Source organism: Apus apus, chromosome 10 (assembly GCF_020740795.1).
Source record: "Apus apus isolate bApuApu2 chromosome 10, bApuApu2.pri.cur, whole genome shotgun sequence".
In the NCBI taxonomy this organism is placed as follows: Eukaryota; Metazoa; Chordata; class Aves; order Apodiformes; family Apodidae; genus Apus; species Apus apus.
The window spans coordinates 96,742-112,545 of NC_067291.1; the positions used below are offsets into that span (position 1 = coordinate 96,742).

The window sequence follows — 15,804 nt, forward strand, 5'->3', positions numbered from 1 at the left end:
GAGGACATGGCTGGGGGCAGGACAGGGTGATGGAGCCTCCCTCTGCCTGGAGTCAGCTGCTGCTCTGCAGAGCTGCAGCCCCATCATCTCCTGCATCCCTGCCCCAGCAGCCACTGCTGGCAGGGCCCCAGCAGGCATCTGGTGGTGGGAGCCAGGCTGCCTTTGCCATCGTTCCTGTGCTCTCCTTCCAGGTCTGCAAGGCGAGCTTGAACCTGCACCGGCCAGAGATCACAGGCAGGGAAATCCTGAAGGCTGCCATGGGCAAACAGGACACGTTGGAGTGGCTGGAAGCTCATGGACCCAGGAAACATCTGGTGGGGGCAGCAGGGAGGAGGGTCCTGCCAGCGCCAGTGGATAAGCCAGGGGCCTTGACCCAGGTGGAGGAGGAGGAAGATGACAGCGACCAAGAGCTGTCTCAAGAAGATGACATCAGTAGCTACAACATTGGGGTCAAGCCCTTGTCCCCAGAGCTCTTTCAGGACCCCCACACTGGCTCCCAGGAGAGACCCAGCCCACCCAGCACAGAGCCTGCAGGAGAGGAATCTGGTGACCAGCAGAGCCCACCTTCCAACTCAGTGTGGATCATAGAGGCTGAGCCAGGAGCTTCTGCCCTGGCCAGAGCTCTTGAGGAACAGGAGCACCAGGTGCCTGTGGCTCCTGTGGTGCAAGAGGAGGACAAAGGACCATCTCCTGTATTCAATGAGCAGGACACAGCAGCAGAGGCAGAGAGTGAGGAACCTGCCCTGCGCAGCTCCTCACATAATCACCTGTCTCTGCTGGACAGCGTCCTGCAGAGCATCTCAGATGACAACCTGTCTCTGCCAGACACAGCAGCAGAAGAAAAGCAGGAGGAACCTGCCCTGCAGAGTATCTCAGATGATGACCTGGCTCTGCTGGACACTGACCAGGTCCCTGTGGGCGAGGTGCCAGGAGAGGCTGTGGTTGTGACCCAGGGATGTGGCCAGCAGAACACAGCAGCAGAACAGCACAAGGAACATGCCTGGCAGAACCCCTCAGATGATGACCTGGCTCTGCTGGACATGGTCCTGCAGAGCATCTCAGCTGATGACCTGGCTCTGCTGGACACTGACCAGGTCCCTGTGGGCAAGGTGCCAGGAGAGGCTGTGGTTGTGAGCCATGGACCTAGCCAGCAGGACACAGCAGCAGAAGAGCACAAGAAACGTGCCTGGAAGAGCACCTCAAATGATGACTTGTCTCTGCTGGACATGGTCCTGCAGAGCATCTCAGATGATGACCTGGCTCTGCTGGACACAGCAACAGAAGAAAAGCAGCAGGAACCTGCCCTTCAGAGCTCCACAGATGATGAGCTGGCTCTGCTGGGCAGCCACCAGCTCCCAGTGGGTGAGGTGCCAGGCAGAGTGACCTGCTCCCAGCCCCCCAAGGGGCTGCCAGGGCTGCAGCAGAGGCACCAGGTGAGGGACGGGGTGGGCAGGAGAGGCTGGGGGTGGAATGGGGCTGCAGGGCTGCCTTGCCAGCTCTAGGGGCTGTTCTGGGGGCTGCCAGGAGGCCCGGCAGCAGGAGCTGTCCCAGCAGGGACACGGGGGCTGGGGGGACAGAGGCCACACTCACCCAGCCTCTCTGCTCTGCTTCTCTTGCAGTGGGACATCCTGGCACGCAGGCTGGCACAGCGGGACACCGTCCGCCGGCTGTCCCTGCCCCTGGTCCACAGGCCGTCAGGGGCATCCCGTGGTGAGCTGGGCAGAGCCAGCAGGGAGAGGAGCTGGGTGGGCCCTTCCGAGCCCACCCCCACAGCCTCTGCCACAGCTGGGCAGAGGACAGCCTGGCACCGGCTCCGTGAGGCCATCGTCAGGGTGTTCTCTGGGCACCGGGGGCCCGGCCGGCAGCCGGTGCCACAGCAGGAGGTGGCCAAAAGCACGTTGCCCCACAAGTGCCAGCAGTGCCCTGCATGTCGGGACAATGGGGAGGATGACTGTGGAGATGACAGCGACCAAGAGGAGGCTGAATGGGACAGTAGCAGCATCTGCACCATCTGGGCCAGCCCCTCAGCCAAGAAGTCACCTCAGCACCCCCATGCTGTCTCAGAGGAGTTACCCAGCCCACCCAGCAGGTCAAGCTCAAGCACAAAGTCTGCAGGAGAGGAGGAAGATGGTGACGAGCAGAGCACATCTTCTGACTCAGCATGGAGCAGAGATGCTGAGCTGGGAGCTTCTGCCCCTGCCAGAGCTCTTGGAGCTCTTGAGGAAGAGCGGCACCACATGCCTCTGGTTCTGACCCTCAGAGCCATCACCTCCTTGGCAGCACAGGAGGATGCAGCAGCTCCTTCCTCACCTCCAAGCCCTCGGGCAGCCCCTGGCACAGCCCCCCCTGCCCCAGCAGCCCAGCAGCAGGCAGCAGCTTGCCCGCTGCCTGCCCAGGCCCTCGCCCGCCGCTCTCCATCCCCCGCAGCCATCGCTGTGCTCCCGCGGGCCCCGTCCCGGCAGCACCGACCCTCCCTCTTCAGGAGGGCGCTCCGGGCCCTGGGCAGGGCTTTCCACTCCTCCCGCGGGGCCAGGCAGCACCAGCAGCACAGATCAGCAGCCCCTGCCAGGGCCCGCTGGGGAGGCTGCTGGCCCTGAGCCTGCGCAGCACCCGGAGGAGGCAGGCGAGGGGTGGGGGCACAGCCAGCGTGTCCTGCCTTGAGCCAGGATGGAGCCCATTTTCCTTTTACTGGGGCTTTTTCCTTCAGGGAGCTCTCCTTGAACTGGCAGCAAGTGTTCCAGCTGGTGGGCTGATAACTCTGGAACGTTGATGTTGCTGCTGAGACATCAAGGTCTCCTCGCTCTGCTGCCTCAGGGATGCTGCTGAGAGCAGAGGAGTCGTATCTAACCCCCACAGGGAGGGGTGGGCTAGACAGGCAGCAGATTGACCAAAGTATTCCATTCCATAGATCTGCGTGAGGGGGTCGTGGAAGTCAAGCCCCTTCCTGCTTCTTCTCCCCTTCTCTCCCATCTGTGGCTGGCATCCAGGGATGACTCTGTCCGTCCATCCATCCATGCCCGTTGATCCCCAGGCCCGTGCATCCCAGCCTCTCATCACTCTCCCCTCAGCTCCTGGCTGCTCTGCCCTCTCTCCGGCACCTCCAGGACTTTTGGGGCTGCTCACAGCTCAGGAGACGCTGCGGGAGCTGCTGGGGGTGGGGGGAGGCAAAAGGGATTTGCACATTCTTGAACACATTTGTACATATTTTCTTTTCTCATTAGTGTTTAATTAAAGCTGACTAGTTTCATTTTCAATCCAGAAAAGTCTCTCTCCGTAACTTTATCTCTCCTTCCCTACTGTCAGGATACTCAGAAATTGCCTCTGAAGGCAAGATTTACTCCACAAACTAATAGGTTTATTAAGGGTTAACCCAAACCGAGGGATGATGTTTAGGGACAATGCAGGTGTGAATGGCTACCAGGGATATCAATATGTGTGTATTGAGAGAGTGTCCTTTAGAGAGGCAATGCAAAGGTGCTTTTTAAGGGAGAGGATTAAGGACCAAAAGGAGGAGGGGAGGAGGGAAGGAAACCTGACGTCAGTCCTCCTTAAGAGGTCGCGCTGTGTGCGCGAGTATGAGGAAAGGAGTGAGTGAGTGTGTGTGCGCGCGCTAGGTCTTACTGGGATGTACTGGGGGGTTACTGGGAGATACTGGGTTGGAGGCACTGGGTGTTACTGGGACTTCCTGGAAGCTACTGGTGGCCACTGAGACTCACTGGGATGTACTGGGAGTCACTGGCATGTGCTGGGATCTACTGAGATTGGGGGCTCACTGGATCTTACTGGGCCATTTGGCGACTTGGATCTACTGGGAGGCCGTTCGGGCAGGGATCTACTGGGATCCATGGACACCTACTGGGATCCACTGGGATTGAGGGGGGGTCCGGTGGAATACACTGGGACTGACTGGGTTTGGGAGTCACTGGGACTCACTGGGAGAGGTCCTTGGGGGCTGGGATCTGCTGGGACCTGCTGACATATACTGGGATTAACTGGGATCCACTGGGTTCTACTTGGAACTGGGAGCTACTGGGAGCTACTGGCCTTACTGGAACCTCTTTCAGGGTAGGGTCTACTGGGATCTATGAGGTTTTACTGGGATTTGGTGCCACTGGGCCTTAACTGGGATCTACTGGGAGTGGGATGTGGTGGGATCTGTTGGGATTTGCTGCTCTTGGGGGGATCTGGGGAAAGGCCAGGGGGAGGTTGGGGAGCCCTGATCCCAGCGGATCCTGTGCCCCCTCCCGCAGCCGCTGGTGCAGCGTCTTCATCTCCTCCCTGTTCCGGGACATGGGGGCAGACCGGGGGGCACTGGGCCCTGCCCCGCCTGCGCGCCTTGGGGGGCCCCGCGCCCTGGGGGTCACCGAGGTCGACCTGTGCTGGGGGGTCATGACCCCTGACCCTAAAAGGTCACAGGAAGGGGGAGAGGACAGGGGATGGGGGGCCTGGGTCCCCCCTTTTCTGGGGGTGAAGGGACATTGTGGGAGGTGAGGGGATTTCAGGGGGGACCCTGATCTCTTTTCGGGTGGGGGAGAAGCCCAGATGCCTGGGTCCCCCTTTTGGGTGGGGGAGGTGGGAGGGGTATTGGAGGGGTGGGGGAGGGGATTTGGGGCATTCTGGGAGGGGGGGGGAAAGGATTTTGGGGGTCCCGGATGCCTGGGTCCCCCATTTTGTGGGGGGGGGGGTCTTGGAGACCTTTTTTTGGGGGGGGAGGGGCATTGATTAGAGGGCATTGGGGGGCTAATGGGGGGACAGCCAATGGGCGGTGCCCCCCTTAGCCCCAGCCTCTTCTCAGCTATATTTGACCTTTGCTTTTATGACCCCAGTGGGTCACAGTGGTGCTGAGCACCCTGGATCCCCCCAAATGCCTGGGTCCCCCCCCTGGGCTGGAGACTAAATCATCTCTCTGGGGCATTGACCGGGTCTGGCTCGTGGAAAAGAAGCTAAAGGCGAGGGGATGGAGCCTGAGCCGCGACCAGGTGGGTCCTCCCTCATAGATGTGGGGCCCAGATGCCTGGGTCCCCCCTGGCCCATAGATCTGGTCCTGGACACCTGGGTCCCCCCTGTCCCCCCTCCGCCCCAGCTGGGGCAGGCACTCGGGAAAGGCGGGGCCCGCCCCCCCCGTATCTCAAGCTCCTATTGGCCGAGCTCAATGCCTTTGCAAGCCACAAGGACGTAAGCCCTGCGCCCTCCCCTTAAGCCCCACCCCTTCAATCCCTGCCCCCAAAACCTCACCCCTCACCCCTCCTAAACCCCACACTTTTAGCCCCGCCCCCTAAACCCTCATAGCCCCCCTCTTAAGCCCTGCCCCTTTATTCCCCCTCCCTCAGGCCACACCCCCAATCCCTGAAGCCCCTCCCTATTTAGCTCCACCCCTTTCAGCCCCTCCCCCTCTAGTGCAGCCCTTGAGGCCCTGCCCCTTTTAAACCTGTCAGCCCCGCCCCCTTCTGGCTCCACCCCTTTCAGCCCCACAACCCTTTTTACTCCACCCAATGCCCCTCTGACCAAACCCAGCCCCCAGCTCTCCCATTGGCTGGCGGTGGCCCCACCCATCATCTCAGCCCCAACGGTAAGACCCGCCTCCTCCAAGCCCCACCCCTTACCCCACCTGGTTCCTGCTCCTCTTTCTAACCCTGCCCCCTTTTCTTCTCCCAACCAATCGGATTGGAGGAGCGGGAGGTGGTGGCCGCGCTTGGGGCAGGGCTGCAGGGCCACCCGGGCGTGGCCGAGAAGGTCACACGGGAGGAGACACTGGTGGCCGTTGACAAATGGTGGCAGGAGGGGGGCGGGGCAACCGGAGCCACCTGGGAACTGATGAGAGACCTTTGGTGGTGAGACATGCCTGGGCGGGGGGTGCAGGGCTGCCCCATAGCAGAGATGTGCCCCTAGGGCCCAGTGTCTAGGGCCTACAGCTTAGGTTGTAGGCTTAAGGGTCCAGAGTTACAGGTCTATGGCCTGGAGTTTAGTGCCCACGATCAAGGTTCTAGAGTCTAGGGTCCAGTGTGTAGGATCTAGTGTCTAGCATTTAGGCTGTGGGATTAAGGGTTTAGGTTTCTGGGTCTAGGGTCTGGATTTATGTGCCCAGTGTCAAGAGTCTAAGATCTAGGGTCCAGTGTCTAAGGTTTAGACTGTAGGGTTAAGGGTCTAGAGTGACAGGTCTAGGATCTGGAGTTAAGTGCCCACGATCAAGGGTCTACAGTTTAGTATCTAGGTTTAAGGGGCTAGGGTCCAATGTCTAGGGTCCAGTGTCTAGGGTTTGTCTGTAGGCTTAAGTGTCTAGGGTCTGAATGTAAGTGCCCAGGGTCAAGGATCTTGGGTTTAGTATCTAGGGTTAAGGGGTTAGGGTCCAATGTCTAGGGTCTAGTGTCTAGGGTTTAGGTGTAGGCTTAAGGGTCTAGAGTTATGGGTGTAATGTCTGGAGTTAACTTCCCAGAGTCAAGAGTCTAGGGTAGAGTGTCTAGGGTCTAGTGTCTAGGGTGCAGGCTGTAGTCTTAAGGGTCTAGAGTACAGATCTAGTATCTGGAGTTAAGTGCCCAGGGTCAAGGGTCTAGGGTCAAGTGCCTAGGGTCCAGTGTCTAGGGTGTAGGCTGTAGGCTTAAGGGTCTGGCGTTATGGGTCTAGGGTGCGGAGTGAAGTGCCCAGGGTCAAGGGTCTAAGGTTTAGTATTCAGGGTTAAGGGTCTAGGTTCCCATGTCTAAAGCCTAGTGTCTAGTGTTTAGGCTGTAGGCTTAAGCGTCCAGAGTTATGGGTCTATGGTCTGGAGTTAAGTGCCCAGGGTCATCAGTTAATGATTTAGGTTGTGGGGTTAAGGTCTAGGGTTAAAGGTCTAGGCTCTGGAGTTAACAACCCAGGGTCAAGGGTATAGGGTCTAGCATCTAGTATCTAGTGTCCAGTGTCTAGGGTCCAGTGTCTCGGGTCCAGACAGTAGGCTTATGGGTCTAGAGTCTGGAGTTAAAGTGCCCAGAGTCAAGAGTCTAGGGTCTATTGACCAGTGTCTAGGGTCTAGCTTTAAGCTTAAGGGTCTAGGATCTGGAGTTAAGTGCCCAGGGCCAAGGGTGTAGGGTCCAGCGTCTACTGTCTGTTTTTTAGGGTCTGGTGTCGTGGGTGTAGGCTGTAGGCTTAAGGGGCTAGAGCTATAGTTCTAGGGTCTGGAGTTAAGTGCTCAGGGTCAAAGGTCTAGCATCTTGGGTTTAGTATCTAGGGTTAAGTGTTAAGGGTTCAGTGTCTAGGGTCTAATGTCCAGGGTTCAGGCTAAAGGTTTATGGGTCTACTGTCTGGAGTTAAGTGCTCAGAGACAAGGGTCTAGGGTGTATAGACCAGTGTATAGGGTCCGGTGTTTAGGGTCTAGTGTCTAGGGTTTACCTTTAAGCTTAAGGGTGTAGGATCTGGAGTTACGTCCCCAGGGTCAAGGGTCTAGGGTCCAGTGTCTACCGTCCAGTGTCTATGGTCTGGTGTCTAGGGTTTAGGCTGTAGGCTTAAGGGTCTAGAATTAAGGGTCTGGAGTTAAGTGCCCAGGATCAAGGGTATAGGGTCTAGGGTTTAGTATCTAGCATCCAGTTTCTAGGGTCTAGGGTTCAGTGTCTGGTGTCTAGAATGTAGGCTGTAGGCTTAAGGGTCTAGAGTTACAGGTCTAGGATCAGCAGTTAAGAGCCCAGGGCCAAGGTTTTAGGGTCCAGTGTCTAGTGTCTGTTTTCTAGGGTCTGGAGTTAAGTGCCCAGGGTCAAGGGTCTAGGGTTTAGGGTTGGGTGTCTAGGGTCTGGTGTCTAGGGTCCGGTGTCTAGGGAGTAGGCTGTAGACTTACGGGTCTAGGGTCTGGAGTTGAGTGCTCAGGGTCAAAGGTCTAGCGTCTTGGGTTTAGTATCCAGGGTTAAGTGTCAAGGGTTCAGTGTCTAGGGTCTAATGTTCAGGGTTTAGGCTAAAGGTTTACGGGTCTAGAGTTACAGGTCTATTGCCTGGAGTTAAGCGCCCGGAGTCAAGCGTCTAGGGTCTATTGACCAGTGTATAGGGTCTGGTGTCTAGGGTCTAGTGTCTACGGTTTAGCTTTAAGCTTAAGGGTCTAGGATCTGGAGTTAAGTCCCCAGGGTCAAGGGTCTAGGGTCCAGTGTCTACTGTCCAGTGTCTATGGTCTGGTGTCTAGGGTTTAGGCTGTAGGCTTAAGGGTCTGGATTTATGGGTGTAGGGTTTGGATTTAAGTGCCCAGTGACAAGGGTCTAGGGTTAAGAATTCAGGGTTAAGGGTCTAGGGGCCAGTGTCTAAGGTCTAGTGTCAAGGGTTTAGCTCTAGGCTTAAGGGTGTAGGGTCTGGATTTAAGTGCCCAGGGTCAAGGGTCTAGGGTTTAGTATCTAATGTCTCAGGTCCACTGTCTAGGGTCTAGTGTGTAGGGTTTAGACTGTAGGCTTAAGGGTCTAGAGTTACGGGTCTAGGGTGCAGAATGAACTGTCCAGGATCAAGGGTATAGGGTCTAGGGTTTAGTATCTAGTGTCCAGTTTCTAGGGTCTAGGGTCCTGTGTCTAGGGTGTAGGCTGTAGGCTTACGGGTCTAGAGTTATGGGTCTAGCGTCTGGAGTTAAGTGCCCAGGGTCAAGGGTCTGGGTTCCAGTGTCTATGGTCTAGTGTCTAGGCTGTAGGCTTAAGGGTCTAGGATCTGGAGTTAAGCTCCCAGGTACAAGGGTATAGGGTCTAGGGCTTAGCATCTAGGGTACCGTGTCTGGGGTTAAGGGTCCTGTGTCTAGGGTCCGGTGTCTACGGTTTAGACTGTAGGCTAAAGTGTCCAGAGTTACGGGTCTAGGGTGCGGAGTGAAGTGCCCAGGGTCACGGGTCTAGGGTTTAGTATCTAGTGTCTCGGGTCCACTGTGTAGGGTTTAATGTCTAGGGTTTAGGCTGCAGGCTTAATGGTCTAGAGTTATGGGTGTAGTCTGGAGTTAAGTGGCCAGGATCAAGGGTATAGGGTTTAGGGTATAGTGTCTAGGGTTAAGTGTCTGGGTCCAGTGTCTAGGGTCTGGTGTCTAGGGTGTAGGCTTTAGACTTAAGGGTCTAGAGTTACGCGTCTAGGGCCTGGAGTTAAGTGCCCAGGGTCAAGGGTCCAGGGTGTAGGTTCCGGTGTCTAGGGTCCGGTGTCTCGGGTGTAGACAGTAGGCTTATGGGTCTAGAGTTCCAGGTCTAGGGTATGAAGTGCCCAGGGTCAAGGGTCTAAGGTATAGGGTCCAGTGTCTAGGGTCTGGTACCTAGGCTCTGGTACCTAGGGTGTAGGCTGTAGGCTTAAGGGTCTAGGGTCTGGAGTTAAGTGGCCAGGATCAAGGCTATAGGGTCTAGGGTTTAGTATCTAGCATCCAGTTTCTAGGGTCTAGGGTCCAGTGTCTGGTGTTTAGAATGTAGGCTGTAGGCTTAAGGGTCTAGAGTTACGGGTCTAGGATCTGGAGTTAAGAGCCTAGGGCCAAGGGTTTAGGTTCCAGTGTCTAGTGTCTGTTGTCTAGGGTCTGGTGTCTTGGGTTTAGGCTGTAGGCTTAAGGGTCTAGAGTTATGGGTCTAGCTTCTGGAGTTAAGTCCCCAGGGTCAAGGGTCTAGGGTCGTCTACCGTCCAGTGTCTAGGGTCTGGTGTCTTGGGTTTAGGCTGTAGGCTTAATGGTCTGGATTTATGTGGTCTGGATTTATGGGTGTAGGGTTTGGATTTAAGTGCCCATTGACAAGGGTCTAGGGTTAAGAATTCAGGGTTAAGTGTCTAGGGGCCAGTGTCTTGGGTCTAGCGTCTAGGGTTTAGCTCTAGGCTTAAGGGTGTACGGTCTGGATTTAAGTGTCCAGGATCAAGGGTATAGGGTCTAGGGTTTAATATCTAGCATCCAGTTTCTAGGGTCCTGTGTCTGGTGTCTGTTGTTTAGGCTGTAGGCTTAAGTGTCTAGGGTCTGGAGTTAAGTGCCCAGGGTCAAGAACCCTACAGCGCCCAGCCAAGAACCACAGGATGTGCAGCCTTGCTGAGCATTTCTAAGCTCTTTTACCTCAAACATCTCTTGCTCTGTCTGTCGCTGATCATCCAGGAGCTGCTCCATGTAGGTCAGATTCTGGAATTTTTCCAGCTAAGTGCTGTAGTGTTTCTGCAGCTGCTCCTCAATCTTCTCATACTCATCCACAAAAGCAGGACTGGAGAGAAGAAGCACAAAACTACTCAGTGAAATATTGACCTATAGATGCAGAATTCTGAAATCAGCATGTTGGGCGTTGCAGTTGCCTTTCAATGTCTGCTGATCTAAAAGGACCTTTTGTTTTTCAGGTTCCACACATCAGAGACTAAAAGTGTCAGACAAAAAACCTCATCAAACTCTGCTGCTAAAACTCCATAGAGCAAAGGAAAATTTTCTGTGTATCCACTACCATGCCTTTCCAAACAGAATCCCAGAGTGGTGGCATTGGAAGGGACCTCTTAGAGATCACGCAGTCCAAGCCCCTGCTAGAGCAGGATCCCCTACAGTAGGTTCCACAGCAACAAACGGGTATCCCTGTAATTAACACATTTATCTCAATATTCCTGCAGCCAATCTGTTTCTGATTTCAACACCAAGGAGGCCACAAGGCAGTCCCAGAGAAAGAGTGAAACATCACAATTTGTGACAACAAGCTATGGTCAAAACTGGCATAGATGGATGCACAAGAAGCCTTGATGAGACTTAAGAACCAAGGACGCAGTGAAGAATGCCCAAAAAAAGGGGTCGCTGCAAAAGAGATGGCTTGTGAGTGCCCTGCCTGGCACATGCTAACATTGGGCTGAAGAGCAACCCGCTCACTTTTCCTGCCAAAAGGGAACAGTTCTCAAACAGCCCTCTCTCCTACTCAAACTTTAAAATCCCTCCCTGCAATTCCCAACCCTGTCCCCTCCATCCCCTGAGCCCTCCCCTAGTACTCATCCCTCAACTTAGCTTTCAGGGGGCCAGAGATCTCAATCCATCCTTGTTTAAAGAAAACTCTGCAGATGGGCATCTACATTAATCTGGCAACCACCAGGTTCCTGTTCAGCACCTGCAAAAAGAGGAAAAAAAAAAAACACACCACAGAAAGTTAAACTACCTTCTGGCCCCAAAATATCCCACATGAAGATACCAAGAGGAGAAAAAGCTGCAGGGAAGAAATACCCTTCTGACTGCACACACTGCTTACCTGGAAACTCCAGCAGATTGTGGATAGTCTAGTTTCAATAAGCTTCAAAACACAGTCACCCAAAGAGCTCCAACAGCCCTAAAGGTACCACCAGCTGTGGCAACAGCATAGCCCTGAACTCAGCACAGCCACAGAGCAGACTGAGCTCCCAGGCCACAGGCAGTGGCTCATATACCCTTGGGACTCACCCACTGCCCTTCCCACAACCCCCTGGGAAAGGGGCAGGGCCAAACACCAGCAGGAATTAAGGGCTCAGGGAGCAGCAGCTGGTTCTGTGCACCTGTATCTGGGAACACACCCCAGGGCACTTTTAGGGAAGAAAAATAAATGGTGAGAAGCTTTGCATAGGTGTGACACACTCCAGAAGAAACTTTATTTTTAGTATCTGTGTCCAAATATTTCATAGAAAAACTCTAGAAAAGGGATTGGCACATTCTAAATGTTAACTTTTGAGTCCGTGCTAGAAGTAACTGAGGGAAAACACAGACACACACTGGAGACATACCTGGTACTTGCAGACCACAGCAGGTACTTGGGTGGCAGAGAAAAGGCCGATGATGCTGAAGCGGTGGCAGCTGAACCTCCTGTGGCAGGATCGAGAGGAGGCAACAGCAGCCCTGCCACTGGACATATGTAGCAGAACACTTAAACAGGGGGACATGTTTTGCCCCAAATTTCCTGAAAATCTATTGTTTACCAAAAATACCCATTTGAAACATATTGATTTTGGTTATTCATTGAAATAAGAAAAATTGTGGGGGGAAAAGGACATAAAGGGAACAAGGAGACATGCAGCATAAAACCAGAGCTTACATAGCAGTGCAATGGCAAGAATTAAGACAAAAATATGTCCCAGGCAGTCCACAGCCTGTCCCTAGAAGCAGGCCTCCAAGACAGACAAAGGGGACGGGAGGGAGCACCCCCCACAACTTATCTCGGTTATCTATAACATCAAGCATGATGATATTCCAGGGCTGTGAAGCCAACTCATAGTTTCCTCGGAAGTCAAGGAGAGGAAGACATCTGCATTTTTTCCCCCTCATTCAGATTATAAGGTAGAAAACACTGGCTTCTGTAACAGACTGCCTCTCCAAAATCATAGACTTGACTTTTTAATTTCATATTGATAAGATGATCCAGAACAATAGAAATCACTATATAGCGTGATAATTTTCAAATGGCTTATGAGATTTTGGTTCAATAAATCAATTCTATGGAAGCAAATAAACAATGTTTTTTGTTTGATAACTTAAATGTCAAAATAATAGATTTGATAATTTCTGTTGTAAAGAGAAAATTTCAAAACTAGGCACATGGAGTACTGCCAATTACATCTCAGTCAACCTGTGGTTAAGTCTCAAAATTACAGATTCCCAAGGAGAATCTGAAGCAGTTTTGGCTGTTCCCTACTAAAAAAAAAAACAGAACAACAACTTAAACATTAGACCTCTCCCCGCAAGCCATTTTACTGCTCTGTTAGAAATAGCAGACTGTGGGAGCCGTCTTTATTTTTGTCTGGTTTAATCAAGCGCAAGTCTAAAGTAGTTATTATTTTAGATAAATTTGAAGCTAGCACATCTTCCTGCAAAGTACAGCTTAGAAAAAGGTCATATCTTCAAGTGCTACCAATCTGAAAAAAAAGTTCTTCTGGGGGACAAAATGTGAAATATTCCTTTTCATCATCGAAATCACTTTAGAGTGCAATGTTTTTCAAATGGCTTACAAGGTTTTGGTTCAATAAACCAATTCTATGAGAGCAAACCAACACAGGACATCTGAAGCTGTATTTCCAAATCATAGACAATAGGCTCCAGTTTGTTGGACAATTTCTATCTCAAAATTATGGATTAACTTATTTCTGTTGTACAAATCAGAAATCTGTGTAACAGTAGCCTAATAATTTAGCTTTTACAGAGGTAACTTATTAAAAAAGGTTACATAATGCAAGACTGAATCCCATTTACCATCAGATTTTGTATCTGTGAAGGTAAGAGCAACTAAACATGTAACACCCACAGGCAATTTGTGAAACCATAGCCTGAACTTGCTGGACCACAATGCTGGGAACAATTTGGAATAATTTCCTGAAAAAAGCAGCAGCAGCAACAGCACAGGAAGAGGGGAAAAAAAAATTAAAAGAAAAAAAAAATAAAAAAAGGAAGTGGGAGAACAGAGATAAAGGAGGGGGAGCAAGGGAAATGTGAAATATTGACAATTTAAAGAAGTATTTACATTAATTATTACTGCTTATTAAATTTTCAATACCTAAGACTTCTTGATAATAACATCACACATTTAAACTGGGATTAATTAATTGTACTTAACTAATAAGAATTTTCTTTCCTACATAAAATGGGGACGGAGCAACGTGACCATGCTCCAACGGAAAATAAATCTAAAACAAATCCAGGTGAATGCACAGGGGGGTTGGAACTAGATGATCGTTAAAGTCCCTTCCCACCCAAACCATCCTATGATAGGAGGAAATACCAGCTGACGATGCCCCCCCACTCACAAACCCTGGGCTGCTCCACTTTGAAGCCCCCTCCCAGCGACCTGTGCCGCTCCCCCCTCCGCTTCCTGCAGTCGCAGCGCTCAGCGGGAGGTAAACGCTCAGCAGAAGGGGCAAAGCTTGATGAGGTGTCCTGTTTGAACCAGGATAAAGCCAGTTTTTCTTTTGCTGATTTTTTTTTTTCTTTTCAGTGAGCTTTCTTCAAGTAGCAACTGCGTGTTCTGCGAGGTTGATAAGACACTGGAATGTTTTTATAATTGCTGGGCCCTCAAGGTCGTGCCTTTGCTCTGCCGGCTCAGACACTGCGGGGGGATCTGTGGCCCCCCCGTGGGAGGCTGGGTTAGATGGACAGCAAATTGGGCCAGAGGTACTCCATGCCATATATCTACGTAGGCTCGGGGGAAGGTCGGAGATGACAGAAGACAACTTCCTTTATTCCTGCCTCTCTCGCTTCCTTCTTCTCTCTCTCTCCCTTCCTTTTTCTCTCTCTCTCTCCTTTCCTTCTTCTCTCTCTCTCTTCCGTTCACGGCCAGCATCCGGGGAGGACACCATCTGTCCATCATCGTCAACCCATCGACCTCAAGCCCTCCTCATCCTCGTAACTCTCTGCCTTTCTCCAGCAGCAGCTCCGGGATTCCTCGGAATTGTCTCGTCTGAGGGGATTGCTGTGGGAGTTGCTGGGGGTGGGGGGAGGCGAGAGGCTTTCACCCACACCTCTGTATAATCATATATATATATTCTCATAACACCATTAGTATTCTAATTAAAGCTGTGCGGTTCCGTTTTCAATCCAGCCAAGTCTCTCTCTTTTTTTCTCTCTCTCCTTCCCTACCTGGGTGGGAGGGGGAGGGGATCGAGAGCACTGTTGTCAAACTGAGTCAAACGGTGACATGAGGGAACAGTGCCCGGCGGGGGGGCAGTGCCTGGTGCAGGGGCAGAGCTCGGTGCTGCGCCCCCTGCTCACTGGCCCCATCCCTCGCCACTTTTCCCCCCCCTCAGCTGTTCCCACCCCACACCCACTGCCCTTTACCAGCTCTCCCCCTCTAGCGGCTTCTCCCCAGAGCTAGAACCCGCCGGCGGCAGAACCCGGCCCGGCCCCGGCTCCCTCACCGGCTCCTCCTCAGCCCCACCGACCCTCGGCCGCGCCCTCCGCCCCGCCCTGCGGGACCCGCCCGCCGCTCTTCCGGCCCCGCCCAGCCTGGCGATCACCAATCAGCGGGCAGCAGAGCACCGCCTGGCCACGCCCACAAAGGGCAGCCGAGCCGTAAAGCCACACCCACCAATGCCCGGGCAGCGCGTTACTGCGCATGCGCCAATCTCCAGCTGCCCGCCCCCAACAGGCCCCGCCCCCAGCGCACGCATGGCTGGCTTTGCTTTCTCACACACCACGGACACGGAAAGTCACCTGTTTACACTCATCTATCCATATAGATTTTAATGGATCATGAACGCCTGCAGCCGCCCCCAGCCTCTGTCCCCCAGTGTTTCACCTCATGATTAAAAGGGGTGCACGTGTTTACAGACATACCATAAAAATACTGTTCCTGTAAAAACCCCAGACTTTTCCTTCCGCGTGACTTCAACTTGCACAGCTGTGAACTGACACCATTGCCTGCCTCCAGAACTCAGCTATAATTTGACAGGGGGCTTTTTTTGAGTCTTACACAATTTTAAAGGACGTCTGCCCAGGAGACAGACCCTCCTGACCCCCGCCAGGGAAGTGCACCAGTTAAAGCCAGACCCAGTCTTTCAGAGGGCCCATGGAGACATTGGGGGAAAACCCTGTAACAGCTACCTGCCTCTGTTTTTAAACCTTTGGAATTGAAACAAAGAAAGTTCACCCAGCAGTCTGAGTACTCTATATTCACGGCACTGGACGCAGAGGGGATAGCTCCTCCAAAAATGTGCACGCCTTACAGTGTAAGGTGAGAGATACGTATACAGCTCATACTTAATTATGAGTAATATTTCTAAGAAACGGTTTACATATTCATTAGTTTCCCAAGAAATCATTTACATAACTGTCCGCCCATTATCGCATGCATGTTAAGTCCATTAGGGCCTCCTGGGGGTCATTTACTTCATCCTTGAGTCTTCCTCACAGGAACCTTTGGCTGAGTTCTGTCTCCTGTTTATCTCTGCTGACTC

The 15,804-nt window shown here is 52.9% G+C and overlaps 1 long non-coding RNA gene across 2 annotated transcripts; it reads right to left on the reverse strand.

Annotated features, from left to right (window-relative positions):
- Positions 1–2,668: 2,668 nt before the first annotated feature.
- Positions 2,669–14,803, reverse strand: LOC127388620 (uncharacterized). 2 transcript variants are annotated; one of them, XR_007890415.1, is made up of 5 exons: positions 14,767–14,803; positions 11,650–11,767; positions 10,903–11,006; positions 9,992–10,133; positions 2,669–3,145 (listed from the first exon to the last, which is right to left on the reverse strand). It is a non-coding gene; the product is annotated as an uncharacterized LOC127388620 (long non-coding RNA). The 2 variants fall into 2 exon arrangements; XR_007890414.1 differs by lacking the exon at positions 14,767–14,803 and having other exon boundaries at positions 11,650–14,597.
- Positions 14,804–15,804: the final 1,001 nt, after the last annotated feature.